This window comes from Protopterus annectens, chromosome 2.part2 (genome assembly GCF_019279795.1).
Source record: "Protopterus annectens isolate FY-2018-M chromosome 2.part2, PAN1.0, whole genome shotgun sequence".
NCBI lineage: Eukaryota > Metazoa > Chordata > Ceratodontiformes > Protopteridae > Protopterus > Protopterus annectens.
In genome coordinates, this window is record NC_056730.1 from 738115639 (window position 1) to 738132080 (window position 16442).

General features: G+C 36.3%; 1 protein-coding gene across 2 annotated transcripts in view; it reads left to right on the top strand.

Moving 5' to 3' along the window:
• The window catches only part of MCTP1 (multiple C2 and transmembrane domain containing 1), a 3344116-nt gene that overhangs the window by 571170 nt on the left and 2756504 nt on the right, over positions 1–16442 (top strand). The window lies entirely within an intron of this gene.

A 16442-nucleotide genomic window follows, 5' to 3' on the forward strand; every position in this document is an offset into this window, starting at 1 on the left:
TAGGAAGGCATCATTCAAAATATGATACTCATAAGTTTTGTTATAAAGTAATATGCATTAAAACTAGATCAACTGCTTAATCGAAAAAAGGAGAGAAAAAAAGGCAAAGCAGAGCTATTAGGCATATCATCTCATGAACTCATAGTGAGGTTGCGTTTCTCATAAAGCTTTGAGAAGCTGTTTGCCCATCCATTAAGTAACAAAACAAGCAGTCTCAGAAGAAAAAAAAAGGTGTCACCCTTCAAGGAACATTCATTTAAAACAGGTGTCAAGTACGACGTGTTTTTTTTTCTGATACCTAATTTGGTTAACTTGTATACAGTTGTTCCAGTTATGGAACATGGAAACATACATTTTTGTCAGCAAATAAGATCCCCAGCCCAAAATCTGTTAGTTTCCCAATTTTCTGGTTAAGCTGTATTTCCAATTTAACAAACAATTTATTTCTTTTTGCTTCTTCTCATTGTAGGAATCACCTGTTTATTTACTTATTTATTTATTTATGTAGTTTATATATATATATATATATATATATATATATATATATATATATATATATATATATATTTGTTTGTTTACTGGGGTAGTGCTCTGATCTCAATGGACCATTTGTAGACACAGCCTGTGTGAATAGGATCACATAAGAAATGAACAAAACACATTTACAGATACAAGGATATGCTAAAAAGCATATGTATTTGCAAAGATATTTACAGATGCAAAACTAAGCTACACCATTTAGTTCAAGAAGCAGTTTAAAGTTTCAAAACATTGATGGAAAAATGGAATTATGCTTAGCAGAGCTTTATGTGAGCCAACCATATATATAGCAGCCTCACACATTATTGACATCTGCCATTCTTTGCATAGTTGTTTGTATCATTGACCACGCTCTTCATGCATAAAAAAACAAAAGAAAACCTGCCCTGCGTCTCCCTTGTGTTTACTTTCACAGTATGTCCATTAATTTTTTTACTTTCTCTTTTATTAAAGATCAAACTTAGCTGGACTCTGTGGATTCCCTCCTTGTCCTCCAAAGTAGGCTTCAAAGATGAGCTCATTGCTTGAACCTGAGTTGGCTGTATCATAAGTAGGACTAAAGCCTGAGTACTAACAGATCCACCAAAATCCATGTGTTAAACACGTGGCTAAGACTCATTCATGAATGTGGCACAGTGGTCAGCACTGTTACACTACAGGGCAGGAATTACTGCTCTTGTACTCATATGAGTCATATACTAGTCATTCCTTTCTCATTTTTACCAGTTTATTGGTTGTCATAGCAACGCATTTCCTATCAGTGTTATTCAGTGTACCCCATGCCTGCTTTGTAGAGTATGAGAAAAACATGTTTAGCCAGATGTTAGCCAGCCACAATGTTGTGTGACTCTTGTTTTTACATATTAGGAGTTTTGTCAACACAGCATATGGAAATGTTCATTAGCAGTGTTTTTCTGTGCAGTAAGGTATTAATCACAACTCTGCTTGCTGTGCAGCATTACTTGATGCAATAACACATTACAGGTTTATATGTTTTATCTTGCAGTAGATACAAAACCTTTGCATATCAGAAAAACGGGAATTACTATTATAGCACCCTCTGTCAGATGGAGTGCATTTACATTCAGCAAGATTTGCAAAACTGTCTGGCACAAAGAACAGATAATGTTATTATGCAGAAATCAGCACAAGATAACATTTTTTATATCAGACCAACAACTACTGCATAGTACTCTTGTAAAGTAAAGCAAAAGTACAGGAATTCTATGCTTTGACATTCTTTGCTGAAAATCACCTCCCAGGAAATTATTTCTGCCACTGTTCAGGATATCAGCAGATGAAAATGCCATGCGGTAGTCAGCATGAATACAAAAAGTTATAAGCACATGATGACTTTTGTGAATGCAACCTCTAATGCTTGTATTTCTTATTATTTGGTTCTGTATTTAGTATTCTAAATATCTGCAGCATTTGCAGAACTTCATGCATACAAGTTTTTTTTTAAGTCATGACAAAATGGATTTCTGTATCTTGTAATTTCATTTTAGACTCCCATCAGAGTTTTTAAGACTAGAAATTGATCACTTTCTTTTTATGAGACAGGTTTATATGTCATTAGACAGTCTTGGTCATGTTGCATAACATTGAAAGAGTACCATGTTCTATTATCCATGCCATATTTTCTGCATCCATTGCTCTCTTATCATTCCTCTCAGCTTGTGTAAGAAATATAAGACTCCATATCTCATGGAAATAATAAATAAGGCTTTTAGAAACACTTTGTTAATTAGGTATTAGCAAATACCAATACCATTATTGTAAGAAGAAAAGGAGACATCCAATGACATGATATTAGAAGGATGAGAACTTTGTGTATGACATTATTTGAGAGGTGTAATACTGCAGAAAGGCAGCGTAATAGTTTTGATAAAGAAACAAGTACACACAGTTTTAATAACATTTATTGAGCAAAATGTACTACCTGTTTTGCTGACTTTAACCCAGTTTATCCTTTGTTTAACCAAAAAAGTGTCCTTCAAGCTTAGATCTTAGAAATACAGAACTGATTTTATGACTTTACAGTGGTACTCAAACTGGCTTATCTTAGAAATGAAGTGAAAGAAAGATTATCAAGTATTGTGTAGCTCTAAATAAAATGAAGCAGTAAAGCAAACTGAGGTTTGGTGTGACAAGGGGAGGGGTGTTTTAAAAGCCTGAAATGCAAGCCTTTGGAAGGGAGGTGTTCGGATGTTGGATATAGTTAAAACAGTCTTGGTGGAAGTTATTATTTTTGCAGAGCTGATGTGAGCCCTCAGTAGAAGGATAATCCATGTGAAAAGATTTTTTATTGCGAGAGAGAGAGAAGCAGGCTGAATGGACCAAGAACTGGTCAGCTGACAGGCAAGCTCGTAAAGCTGTATCAGAAATAAGCAAATATTCATTTGGCACATACATGGAATATTTCGTTTTTTTCACTGTCATTTAAGAAGGGGTGAAATTAACATTGGCATAAAACACTTTATGATCATAATAAATTGTAATCTGAGTTTTATTAATCCATGATAAAATGGTTATAATGTACTACATACTGGTCTGCTTTTTTATGTGTGATGACATCTGATTTGTTGTGAATATGGTAATTATCTTCTGAGTGTGCAGACTGACAAACATCCGTATCATATGAGGAAGAGTACAGTAAGACATTCATACAGTGCTGTGGTACATTCATTTATAGTTGCTGATCTGACATGAGAAAAAGACTCTTGGGATTCAAATGACCTATATTCATTACAAAGTGTGTGACTTTAGTGATGATTCTACATTATTCAGTGATGGTTCTACATTATTGCCAGTCTTTTTAAAACAAGAATAGCAACACGTTAAATGTCATGCTTATTTATGGGTCAAATCAAGAGGCTCAGCTGAAATGTAGCAGTATTGAAAGAACTATTTTTGCTAATCTTTGTATGTGTATCACTGGCTTCTGTCAGCTCACTGATTAGATATTTCTTTCATGTCTCACATTTGTGGACTTTTTAATTGCTTACTAATTTGCGAAAGAACTGACAGCCAAAACTTGCACTGTAGACTAATAACCTACACACAATGAATTACAGAACCCGGAGTGTTTTCTGTTTTCCTCTTAGATGCTGCGTTTGTTCTCCCATAAGCTGATTCTTATAATTTTTAACAGGATATGCCAGAAAGTTACTTTTGTTATATTTTTTCCTGCCATGCCCTTCTGCTTTGTGGCTTGATGCATATGGGTTGATATTACCCCAACACAACAGCCATGACTAAATGTATCCTTTGTAACTACCTTTGAAGTGACACTGAGGGCAGCCACACTGCATTGTGGATTTATGCATACAGTATACAAAAAAAGGGAGATGGTCTGGTAGCATGCGGACAGCGGTACTGATATCATTACTGGGGACTATGCTGACATCTTGAGCTTGAGGTAGACTCACTTCAGTAGCAGGTGTTCACACAGGGACTGTCCTGAGTCATCACTGAGGAAATAAGGACAGGTCACCTTATTCTAATCTTGCCCCCACATGAGATGTGAGTTATAGTGTTTGTGAAATTTAGTGCCAGTCCACATCATCAACTGTTTGAAGGTCAAACAGAATGGTATTTAGTGCATTATTCTTTACCTGAAATCTGGTATCTGTATACGAGACAAACAAGGTAACCCTACATTCCCTGCTGGCTGGAGTTTGGTAGCATGCTTGGCAGTCCAGCTGATTAATGGACTCATTTAAATATTTATGAGTGACCAGTATGATCTTGGACAACTAGTAGTGTCTGTGAAGCATATATAAACTTAAGTGAGAAGAGGTTAATTACATAGGATTGTGAGGAAATAGCCCTAGATCTGTGTCTGAGTGTTTCTCTTACAATATGCTTTACAAATGATATTGCTTTTGAACATAATCTATGCAATATTCTCAAACAGACAAAGGAATGCTAAGAGAATTCTTCATTTAGTGCAGTATAATGCAGACTAAAACATTCCCATTTATGAAGCACTTGTGATAGGTTATCTGTCCTTCTGAACTAGTAGAAGCAGTGACTTACATATTTCTGGTTCAGCCTATATGAGTTAATTGGTTATTGCTATAGTGCAATTCATTTTGTCATGTTTTGTTGCATAACAAGTATACATTTGTATAGCATTTTAAACAGACATTAAAACATTTTGCTGAGATGCTACCAGTAGTGCAGCTTTATACAGGGTCGGATGAAGCACAATCAACAAAGTAGTTATAACTGCTGGTCAGGGTGGGGCTGTCTGTGGATGAAAGTACCTTATGATTTTATTTGGCCGTTTTTAAGCAATCGGTCTAGCTTTGTAGCACCAGGCCTTCTGGTATGATTTTTAAGAGCCAGCATTCTGACTTTTAATGTTTAGAGGTTGAGAAGTAAGGTAGTGGCAGGGGCAGGGGTGGTGAAGGCCTCTATCATTTCCTTGACCACAGCACGCACACACACACACACACACACACACACACACACACACACACACACACACACACACACACACACACTAATATTTTTTCGGGTTTTAAGAAATGTCAGTATATACAACATTTGTTGCCCTGTTAGAGGTAATAGCTTAAACCAGTCATAAGCTGTAAAATGTGTAATGTCTAATTTTTTAAAGTGTGCTTCACTTTTGCACATCTGTGATTGGAGGCATTTGGTTGGGCACATTACTATATGGATATACAAGTATTTAGTCCATTAGATATAAAGTGACAGTAATGATGAAGTTAATACACGGAACTTCAATTATTAAGCAGTGCAAATACAAGAAAACAACATTTACGATGGCAGACTTTAACCCCGTAACATGTTACTGCAAGCCAATCACCATAAACATAGTACAGACTTCTCTTTATTAGTGGAATTATTACAAAATTGATAGTCACACAGCATCTTTGGATACTTATTATTATTTGATATAAAATTACAATCATGAACAAATACTTTTGTTTTACTGCTTTAGTACATAATTTTTAGGCTTGTAAATTCTTGTAATTTATTGATGGATTCTTAACAAGACTCAAGGCCTGCAAAAACTACAAACACTGTTGGTGACTCCCTACTGGTGAGAAAATAAATCCTTTTTTGCCCATGAGTTGCTTAAACTGATAGAGATGCTTTCTGTTTTACCTGTTCCATTTTGTTTTCTGTTTTGAGAAGTCTGCTTGGCCTGGTTTATGTGTTCTGTGTGACAGATAGACACTTAAATTACCCAGGCTTCATATTTCACAAGCTTTTTTCATTGGTTAATTTGTTTCTTGAGTGATACTTAAATACACATATAATATCTGTGGCCTTGTCATTTCTGGTAAGACTCAAGGCCTGCAAAAACTACAAGCACTGTTGGTGACTCCCTGTTGGTGAGAAAAGAAATATCTTTTGTGTCTATGAGCTGCTTAAACTGATAGAGCTGCTTTCTGTTTTACCTGTTACATTTTGTTTTATGTTTTGAAAAATATGCTTGGCCTGGTTGTTTTTGCTCTATGTGGCAGATAGACACTTAAATTATCCAGGCTGCACGTCACATGTTTTTTTCCATTGGTTAATTTGTTTCTTGAGTGATGCTTAAATACACAGAGTATATATGTGGCTTTGTCTTTTCTAATAAGACTCAAAAGTCTACACAAAGTATAAGCACTGTTGGTGACTCTCTGCTGGTTATTTTCCCCACTCTTCCTCTCATTCCTTGATTTGTTTCATAAACTTGGTGATTTTTAAGCTACCTACCTTTACTGTAAATTGAGCTTTGAAAAGGCCTCCCTTTCTACACTGCTGTTAATATCTTGGAATTATTTATTTGTCTTTACTTGTTCTTATTTTATAACAAACAGGGCATTTTGCATCTCTTTGTCTGTTCTATTGATTAACTTGCTCTAAAGTCATTATCTAGATAGCTAGCTGTTGGATAAAGTAGTGTATTTTTATACTATACCGAACCCTTTTGTGTGTGTTTATATAAAGAGGACATAGGATTTTCTATCTAGTGGCAGTGGGTGGTAGCCTGGTCTGTATAGGTTGGGAAAACACACTAGAGATTCCTGTATGCACTTGTTTTATTCGCTGGAGGGCTTATTAATCAGCTTACCTTGTTTTTAATGCCTTTACAAATTCTACACAATTGAGTGTCTCCTGGCTCATTTCTACAAAGTCAAGTACTTAATTACACTTTTATAAGCTGTTTAAAGTAAACTGCTGTTATCTTGAATTACTTATTGCCTTTCCTTAAGACTAAGTTTGTTTGTGGTAGCACTTCACTCCAGACACTTTTTTACTATGATTTTACATTATAAGGACTGGAATTATTCATCTAGTGGAAGTAGATATTTGCCTAGTTTATCTGAGCTGAGAAGCACACAAAAGGGCTCTATGTATAGTCATTTTATAGGCCAGAGGGCTCAGTAGTCCATTTTCTTTATTTCCAGTGCTGGTATACATTTGGCACATTTGCACAGAGCTGCTTGCCATTGGAGTTAGGTCTGGGAAATATTTTTACCTTTATTTCAAGTGAGATCACTTTGTGATGTTCTCACTGTTAAGATCTGATCCTAAAGTGGTCTCCCTTAAAATAAAGGTCCAACTAGTCCCTACACCTAACTCCAATAACTTTAAGAACTTCTATAAGGCAAATTACCCCAATGAAGGGATGGCATAGCTAGCTTTCAAGTTCTTCCATGTCCAGAAAATGCAGAAACCTATGCAGACGTCTACACAAAAGCACTGTATGACCATATAATCAACTGCATAGAAACAGGAGTACCAGACCAAGTTAAACCCAGGTCAAACTGCAAAAACAAACCATCCCGGTAGACCCCTGGTATTAGTAGGTAGTACAACAAAAGAAATAAAATCTTTTTAGAAGTAAGAATGAATGTGCACAACATAGCAAAAAGCCCCTAGTTAGTCTAAACAAGTAACAGTGAACTAGTCAAGTCTCTGATAGCAGACTTTGAAGTAAAAATAACCACCAAAGCTAAAGATAACTATAAGGCATTTTTCAGTTATGTTCACAATTTTAAAGGCAATACCAAACAATGTGCAGAATTAGTTGTAGATGACAACATCTATACTCAGCCAGAAGATATAGCAAGTCTGCTAGTTGGCAAATTTAGCTCAAATTTCACCTCCCCATCACTCCATTTCTCCCCCAAGAAACACTCTATAACACTGCATCTCCAATTATCACCAAAAAATAGGTTGCCACTGTGAACTCTAAAAATATGTCTTCAGTGGGGCCTGACAGTATACCAGTTGCCTCTTAAACAGTTTCAATCAGGACCTCTCAGGCCATTAGGATTTCTATTTAACCACAGACTTTTGACTGGTTTTGTCCTGATAGAGTGGAGGACAGCAACAGTCATCCCTCTGCATAAAAGGGGGACCATCTACTGACCCAATAAATTACAGACCCACAAGTTTGACTAGTCTTATATCTAAGGACATGAAAACAATAACCATGTGCCTACTAAAGAATGACAAAAGAAATCTTTAAACACTAGTCCCAACCCAATCTGCCTTTGTCAAGGCAGATCATGCTTACTGAATCTGATGGATTTCTTTGAGAAAATCACTAAGGCCACGGATGAGGGTAAAACAGTACATACCACCTACCTCAACCTGGCCAAGGCATTTGACACAGTTCTGCACTCAAATAATATAAATAAACTTACAAACCTGGGTGTAAATCCCTAAACCAACAGATGGACAGCCAGTTGGCTCATGGACAGAACATATGTGGTTAAAGTGGGTGAATCCTGATCCAGCAAGAGCCTGGTTACTAATGGTGCTGGGATCACCCCTTTTCAGAATATACTTCTTTGAAGTCAAGGGTAAGGTGGAAGGCCTGTGGATGACGAAGTTTTCCAGCAACTGCAAGCTGGAGGCAATCATTGAATCCCCCAGTGATGTAGATATCCTTCAGGATGGTCTAGATCAGACAAATGATTGGTGCTAGAAGTGTGGCCTAAAGCTAAATGCACAAAAAATGCATTATCAGACTGACACATTGAGAAGTCAAATACTCCTGCAAATTACAACATCAATAGCATACCCTAAGTGTAGACTTAGAGGTGAGAGAACTATACACACAGATAGGTAATAGCCTGAACTTTGGCCACCATGTGTCCACAGTGGTGAGGAAGCCTTCTACATGGCACAACTTATAAGCAAAGTTATGGCATCCAGATCCAAGGAAATTATAGTTCCACTGCACTTAGCCCTCATTAGACCAATAATCGAGTAAAATGTGCCATTTGGCATGTACTTGACTAGGTACTTACAGCAGCTTGAGTGACCTCAGAGGCTCCTCACAAAGAAACTACAGGTTGTAAACAGCATGTCCTAAGCAGATAGACTAAAAGCTCCATCCCTTTACTCTGTCTCCTACTGACTATTAAGGGGTGACTTATGCCTGACCTACAAGGGACTGACAAATTCAGCCCTGCTGGAGCTGCTACTTACCTACAAGTCAGTTATCATGAGGGTCACCTGATCTAGGGATATAGGGATCTAAACTTACTGACTCAAACAAAACATGCTGGAGAGACAGATATGTGTCTCAGAGACTGCCACTTCTTTGGAACAGGCTCCCTACTCACATTAAGCAGAGCACTTCCCTGGCCCTCTTCAAATGCAGTTTGGATCAATGAATAGATAATTGCAAATTCACACCTGGGGTAGCACCTATGTCCTTTATGGACAGGGGCAATCTGTAAGATACTCAAGGAATAGGCACAAGCCCATGCCTTCCTCTTGCCTCTAAGGGCCATATTGGGTAAAATTAGGTTATATTGGCTAGGCTTGTAAGGGCTCTTAAACCATTAGCCTTGTAATCTCCTATGAACAAACTTATTTGTTTATTTATTTTTCTTTGTTTACCAGGAAAGTCTAACTGGGTGATACCCATTTTCAGTGGAGGCCCGGGGAGAAAAGCTCCATTTGTTTACATTGCATCATACTTGGTTCCAGCTAAACGCAGAGTAGTTGCATTTCAGTTTACATTTATACACATATAGTAGTTACTTTTATGCTTTCTAAGATTTTAAAGAGGTAGAAGTTACTAAAGAGAAAGCCCATGTGCAACTTAGTGGATTTTACAGACAACAGTTATATATAAAAATTGTTTGTCATTTTAGTGAGAGGTTGAGAGTATTCTGTTTAAGGAGAGTATTTGGAGAGTATTGCATGGTGAGCACAAAGTCTTAACCTCGTGATGAGCATGTCCAGGACCAGGACTGGCTAAGATGTTGTTTAAGCAGTGTTTTACTGAGTTTGTTGGAGAATTTTATTTGTGTGGGGATATTATTCCAGAGTTTAGCAAAATATTGGGTGTATAACACAAAAATAAGAACAATAACTAATATCAGTTTAAGTAGTAAGCACATTATAAATGTTTAGGGTGTCTTTTACAACTCAGGATTTGTTCTTAAAAACTGTAGCGTATGCTTTTAACATATGAATTACTTGTGAAGAAGTCACATTTGTCATATACAGTTTTGGCTATTTACTTAAGACTAGTCTGTTAACTTCAGTCATTCAGTTTACATTACAACATTTCATCATAAATTATCCATTTTGCAGTATGACTTTTAAATGCTATTTTTAAGTGAATTTTCGAGCATGCTGCCTTTTTGCTGCTTAGAGTTTTATGCTGTTAGTTTTATACACATTTTGTCCTGCTCATTTAGATGGAGGTATGTATGTATGCATGCTTATGGCTTTGTGTTATGCTACATTTTGTTGCTCATTTGGCTTGTAAATAATAAAAATAAAGTGTCTCTCACACTAATATATTGGATGCCAACCCAGCGCCAGTGTCACAATTGTTTTTGTATCGTATCATTACTACTCATTGGTCTCCCCTCCCCACCATTGCTCACAGGTGGTGGTTACCTGTCATAATGTAGTTTAAACTTTTAAATATTATCTGTATTCTCTAGCCTGAACCATTCTTCTTCCTGCAGTGAATGCTAGAATCACATGTTATTTTTACCACACCTTTCAAATGTCCAGATTTTCACAGAATGTCTAGACTTTTGCCTCTTGTTTTGGTCTGTTTCTCATCAAATTTGTGGTTTTCTGGGAATTGAAGTCACCATATAATGACACATATTTGAGTTTTAGACTTTGTATCCTTCAGAAAATGCAAGTTGACAAAAAAACATGTTATTCCATCAACTTTCTAAGTTTATATGTCCAATATTTAAACATTTCCCTATTTGTGGACCTTTGTCCCCCGTTATTATTGATTTGTCCAGATTTCTTGAGCTGAGGTTGAGAGGTATGACCTTGCTACTGTTCTACTCATTTTTAGCTCATTTAATACTTCCATCATAGCTTTCCTTCTCTTCCAAGTAATGTTTGAGCAGCTCTATGAGCATTCCTGCAAATAACATAACTTTTAAGTCTTTTTGCTTGACTTATTATTTCACTTTTTGCAGCAAAAGAATTAAAACATGCCACAACTTGACAGGATCTGCTTTCTGCTGCCTTACTCTGTGTAGTCTCTCTGTCAGTGCATCTTGATTTCCTGGTAGCACCAATATGTCTTGTAACAATACAAACTGCTATGTATTGTGTGTGTGTGTGTGTGTGTGTGTGTGTGTGTGTGTGTGTGTGTGTGTGTGTGTGTGTGTGTGTGTGTGTGTGTATGTGTGTATGTGTGTGTTGGGCCACTAGAAGGATACTAGTGTGATCAGATCTGACACCACAGTCTTCATTTCAGGGACATGCTAATGAGCTGATTGTCGCAGAATCACAGTATATACTACATTCAAGCTAATTGTCCAACCTCAGGAAAATAAATTCTTGTGTGGTGAAAGCCAGGGAACGTTTTTGGCTAGGCTTATATAGGCCCTAGGGCCAATAGCCTAGTGCCTACTTATGAACCTGCTTTATGCTATTAGAACCAAAGGGGAGACTTTTTCTGAATCATAGGGAATATGTTTCTAGGAAATGATTTGTAAATGTTTTACAGAATTTTTTTTGTAAATTTGTAACACAGCTTAAAGATATTTGTTGGCATGAATTTTATTTGGTGATCATTGATTTTTTTTCCTTTTAATTTATTCCAGTGTGTCCATAATCATTAAATCTTTTTGCATGACTTTTTTTAAAAATAATTTGTCTTTACATGACATATTATAATATAGGGTACCTATACGAGATCTTATTTCACTTGATCATATATTTTTGTCCTAGCACCTGGAAGCTCCTATGATCAGAGCAGTACCCCAGTGCTCTCCCTTGCATGTATCTTGTACTGATATCGCCAAACCAATTTAGATGCATGTCCGAATAGTTTAAGCTAATTGAACCAGCAGGTTGAGCTCTGAGCATAACATAGATCTTGAGAGATTTATTTTTCAAAATGCTGCAAAAGATACTCCTGTACAATAAAAAAATGACACAGTGACTCTTGGTTCTTCTTCTTCAAACCAGATTCTTCTTTATTGTGCAATCTTTTCAGAAGTTAGGTGGCCACACTTGTTACACTGAATGTAACAAGTACACCTACCTAACTTCTGAACATAGTAGTTTGTAAGAGACATTTCTTACCAACTCCCTTATCTGTAAAGTCGGCATCTTCTGCTGCAGTTGCTGTCATACCTCCGCTACTTGCGAGTATTCCATAGATGCTGATGACTTTGCCCCCTTTGTTTGTGAAGTTAGCAATTGCAGTAGTTAGAGAAGAATACAATTCAGACCTGTACATGGACTATTTAGATGCCTGGCAGTCAATCATGGGGATCTCAGAGGAATTGACTTCCCAAAAGCTTTGCTGCCTAGTGAAAATGAAGTTAAAAGAATCTCACTCATTGTGGAAACTGTTTGCAGAGCTTTTCTTTTGATTGTTTATCTTAACCACAATTGTGTTGTTCTGAATGGAAGCCATTCCTTCTTCAGGTGTAGCTTTATTCCTTTGCAGTTTTCTGTTTCCCAAATGTAAATATTTTTCTTATGTATTTTAGACCTTTGTGTCATTACATCAAAATCTTCTATTTTATCAAATGAAGGGTGCGATTACCTTTCTTTTCTGTATTCCATCAGTCATTACTTTATGTGCCAAGATGTTACACTCATTGTTCCTCACAGAAATGCCCATTAATTGTAGCCCTGTTTTATTGAAATAAAAATGCATAAATTCAGAAAACAGCATATCTTCATAAGTAATCCCATTGGGGAAACGTATTAAAAAACAGAAACCTCTTGCCACTTATTTCACACAGATGCGTTGTTCAAAAAAGCTGTTGCCCCACTTTAGAGAATTGAAGATAAACAGCTTCTTCTTGACCAGAAAACATGGGAAAAAAAATCATATGTCCTTGCATCAAGTCCATGCTGTCATTATTTCCTTTCCTGGTAGTAGTGAATGAATGGGCAGTCATTACAACAGCTAGATAATAAGACAGCTACTTGGGACAGAAAGAGGAAAAGGTTATGTAGTGTTTTAATAGTTCTAATCTGTAAAAAGTTACAAATGATTTGTAGGGCAGGCATACTCAGTTTTAGCATAGTACTGCGTCTGATGGCTGAGCTTTCCTGAATGATAATTTATGTCAACAGACTTAATATACTCTACCTCTCTGGTTCAACAAATTTTCCTAGCAAATTGAATGTATTTTGGTAAACATCTTCAGGAAGAGTTAGGTCATGCTCATAAGAAATTAATAGTGACAGGTTCATTATAGTATACTTTCTCTTAACTAGAGTTTAGACTGCCCATGTTTTTGTCCAACCCAAAAAGGTAAAGTTAAAATAGTTTCAAGTGCACTCTTTGGGTTCTGTTTGTGTTATTCTGGTGTACCAACAACAAATAACTATTTTTTATTATAATCATGATGCTGTGAATGCTTCCATTTACTTTTACAAATAAATGTCTTCATTCAATACTAATTACAGTAGCGCTGTGTGCTGGTACAACCTTAACCAAATACTTTCTTCAGAAATCCCACAGGGTGTTGTGTTGGCCAGTCCTCCTCCTAATTTAGTCAAAGATAGTTCAAGGACATGCAAGTGCAGTAAGTTGGAGCAGGAAAGCCAGAACTGTATATGGAAATTGAGATGAAGACTAATTAATATTCAAAAATGTGAATGTTGACTGGTTGTTCACCCTGCCGTGCTCATTGTAACTCCAGCATTAACAATGGGAAAAAGTCTTCAAAGTGAAAGTCTGCCATTTCTAACAGAACAAAGCATAAATATTACAGGACAAAAGTCATGTAAGAGTAAAGTCTTAACTGGCCTTTTGTTTACAACAGCATATTTGGGGAGGGTTTATTTTTCTTTGATTTTGTAACGGAAACTACAAGGCACGTTATCTGATCTGGTGGAACTTGCACTGTTAATTTTATTTGTTCGATCTGTATTATACATTGGATGTCTCACCCATATGTCTGTAACACAGCAGCACCTACTTATTTTAACATTTACAAAACATTTTCTTGCAAGTGCATTTTCTAGGTCACTTAACTGCTTCATCAGTTCATTGTTTATTATTCGAAGAATTATTTTTTGCTACAATGAGTGAAAAACCACGCAACTTTAGCATACAAAAATAAATAAAACTAAACAAGATTAAAATAAAAAGAATAAAAATAATTGTAGCCCATGGCTAGGTGAGGTAATATTTGGTTTACTGATGACTGTCAGTCTCTTGTCACTCAAATGCAACCCTCATGACAAAAGTTTGCTAATTGTAGGTAAACCAAGCATTGCCTAAACCCACCAAGGGTTATTGCTAAATAATGGAAGACCTATAATGAAAAAAACATGCTAAAAAAGTAGCCATATGGTGAGATGCACAGAAGCAGATGGAGAAGGGTAGCTGGGCTGCATACAGGTGGATGTGAGTGAAATACGGTAAAACAAAAGAAAATAGTGGCAACTTGTGGTAAGATCCAATGGGAATGGCAATTTCTGTTTATCTAGAGTTCAGAGGTTACGAAAGATAAGAACAACAAAAACAAAAATATGAGATTTGATAAGATAGCAAATGTATGCCTTTAGCGTAGAATAGTTAACTGGAAGACAGAGGGAAGGGAGGAAACAGAGTAAGATGGGAAATGATGGGGAAGCTTTCTAGGATGATACCACAGATAAATTAAAAACTAAAAGTCAAAAAACAAATATAAACCAAATACCTCTTGAAAGTACTCTCTCATTTTATGAATGCAAGAATTACTCCAAACTGAGAAAGGGAACTTGTGGTTTTCTGTGAATTATTTAAACAGAATGCTGATCTCTTACTATTTCAAGAACAAATCAGAAATAGTTTTGAAATTCACTATGCACTGGCAAATTCTAAAACAAAAAATGTGCAGAGAAACTATGCTAGCGGTACACTTGTTGTTCCTATAACTTATTAAAGGAAGTTAGCAGGTGTCTATTGATAGAGTCAGGGCAGTTTCATAATTTATAAACAGATATTATGCAGTGTATACAAACACATTAACCATGTGTTTACCAGAAAACCATTTTGATACTGTGTGATGCCAGATCATTAAAAAGCTTGTCTCACAAATCAGAATAAAAATTATTGCATCCCTCAGACCTGTTCAGTTGAAAGCTTACCATGGTAATACCTTCTATTGGCAGCTGTTGCTCTTTAGTATGTATTTCATTACATCATGACCAAACATATCTGTTTTTGTGTTACAAAAATGAGCTGTTTTTAGTACTGGGGTAAGAACCATCTACAGCTTTTAGCTTACATTCATAAATTAGGCATGGCACTTTAAAATTGTTATTGTTTAAAGTTCAGCATCATCCCCGTTTTTTTTTTTAACTTGACCCTAGCAATACAAAAGTGAGGAAATATACATTGTTTTTCTTTCTCTTCTTGATTTGCAAAAGTGAAAGTTAGCATAAAGTCTTCTTCAGAAACTGTTAGAATCAGACATGGGATGTTTATGTGTGTAGCAACTGTCATTAATTTCACTAATTTTCTTTGCAACACTCTGGAGTACAAATCTTCAGAAGTGTGTATAAATATGCCTGCCTGACAATATCTAAACTTCTTTGCATTCAGTAGTCAAAACTGTGACCACAAAGGAGCAAACTCACGTGAATGCAACAGCATAAAGTGAAAACAATAAAGAAAATAAGTGGAGCAGGCAATCCCCCCTGCACATCCACAACCCTCTTGTTTATATACGTATATACCAACATCACACTTGTACCATCTCTGATCACTTATATGGGAAGTGTGTCATCCATGTTTCTAGAAATTCTAAACTACTACTGCTGTTTCTATATGCAAAGTTTACAGTGCCAGCAAGTTGAGCAGGGTAGACCAGATTTCCCTATTAAAGTAGTAGTCCTACCTCATCCTGTGGGATCCCAAGGTATTCCCAGATTTCCTCATGTGCTGAAAAATATATTTTGTCTTTTGCATGTCCAAAATCTGCACTGGGACTACATTCCAGTGGACGATTACCTGGTGTATCTTCCACACATCATTAATAGGCACCAACGGGTATCCATGCCACCTCAATTTCCTTTCAGACAAGAGTAGTAGTGGCTGTACTCTGAGATACTCTTGAATAACAAATTCCTTACTATGTCATGGGCATTGAAACCAGAAACACTGCAGATGAATCCCATTTCTGCCTCTTGTATCTGTGCTATCATCCTTTCAGTCACTCATATGGGCTCAATGAAGTGAGGATGGGATCACAGGCTACCTTCTATATTTGTACTTTATATTTATTGATTTTGTTTTATAGGTAAGAGAACTACACCTCAATAGTCACTAGTTGTAAAACAAGGCAAGCAGAACTTTCAGTAATTCAATGCAGTACAATAAAATAAAATATAAATGTTTTGCTTAAAACTGTTAGATTCATATAGATATCATCTTAACTTTAGTTTCCTCTGGGCAGTCAACAGTTTTGATT